The sequence below is a fragment of the Heterodontus francisci genome, unplaced genomic scaffold, assembly GCF_036365525.1.
Source record: "Heterodontus francisci isolate sHetFra1 unplaced genomic scaffold, sHetFra1.hap1 HAP1_SCAFFOLD_330, whole genome shotgun sequence".
In the NCBI taxonomy this organism is placed as follows: domain Eukaryota; kingdom Metazoa; phylum Chordata; class Chondrichthyes; order Heterodontiformes; family Heterodontidae; genus Heterodontus; species Heterodontus francisci.
Window position 1 is genome coordinate 1,485,354 of NW_027141448.1, and position 1,591 is coordinate 1,486,944.

Genomic DNA, 1,591 nt, shown 5'->3' on the forward strand with positions numbered 1-1,591 from the left:
AAAGGAGTTTGATACAATGCAACACAACAGACTTGTGAGCAAAGCTATAACTCCTGGAATAAAAAGGACAGTCGTAACATGGATATGGAATTGGCTGAGTGACAGGAAACAAAGAGTAGTGAGCAATGGATGTTCTTCGGGCCAGAGGAAGGTTTGTAGTGGAGTTCCCCAGGAGTCAGTGTTGGGACGCTTGCCTTTCCTGATGTATATTAATACCTTGGTGTTCAGGGCAGAATTTCAAAGTTTATGGATGATACAAAAATTGGAAGCATTGTGAACTGGCAGAGAAGGTTCGAGGGACCATGTGGCTACTCCTCATGTTCTTCCCAGTGTCCAGGATGAAGTGCGACATGACACGGATTTCCAGATGGTCAAAACAATCAGGGGAAAGCAAACGCAATGGGCATCCTTCAGGAAAACATCACATTTAAAGTGAGAAACTAATCATAAGGCATGAGCAGGGATTTAACCAGTGATCTTCAGTTTACGAGACTGACGTCTTACCACTTGGCCACCATGCCTTTTGTTAATGAATATCTGAGGCTCCAGAGGAGGATTTGTGATTCTTTTTCAATTTGGTTGAAACAACATCGAGAAACATGCACAGAAATGAAGAGGTATTGTGGAATGGGTAACAGATCAGCCTCATTTACATCATCAGCATCATGAAATCTTCATTCAGACGTTCCATTCCCATCCTCAGCTTTTCTCACATCTGTACAATCATATAAGAGTGGACATTGGGTTGTAACTGGGCAGATTATATAAATAGACTATGTGCATCATCACAGGAAGTGACTTAATATAATCTGGACGGCACCTCATGGAGAGTTGTGGATGAAACATTCAATGCAAGGTGTGCAGAGTAAACTCAGGTTATTTTAACCGTCAGACTCTTATAAATTGTTGACAGATATCAGAATATTATATGGGGGCCACAGTAAACCAAAGTGAAGATGGAGAAATCTTTGCCTGTACCTTTGAAAAGGTCACTGGACTGAACCAAGCCGAGGAGTGGCCCAGATGGTTCCAGAGGTTTGCAAGGTATCTACTGCATCGGGTCTCGTGCAGAAGCCAGACATGGAGCAGGTCAGTACACTGTTGTCTGCAATGGAAGGAGTGTGTATGCAACATCCTCATGAAGAACAGAAGGCTAAGTGTGAAGAAGTTATTAAGGCACTCAAGACCTATTGAAAAATATGTCATCATGGAGCCAAAGTTAAAACGCTGCGTTTGCTGACAACGCAACCACCAGGTGACGCTGTACTAGCACATGCGCAAATGCAGCCTCTTCCACTGAAATGTCACTGTCTGTGACATTCAGGCAGCTGCCAGGATTAAATATGGAGCTACTCAATTTCTCACAGAAAACAACTTCGACCCAAAAATCCCCTCAAAGGTTGCCATCGCCGCCTCCGTCCCACCCCCAACAGTCCCCCGCTCCTTCTTGTGCATTCACCAGTTATATAGTACCAAGTCATCTTAATTCACCTAAAGTGAATTACTTTCGGAGCAGTGACTGTCATTTCAAAAGCAAATATGGCACATATCTACACAATGGACATGTTTTGGTTGATACTCGGAGAACGTT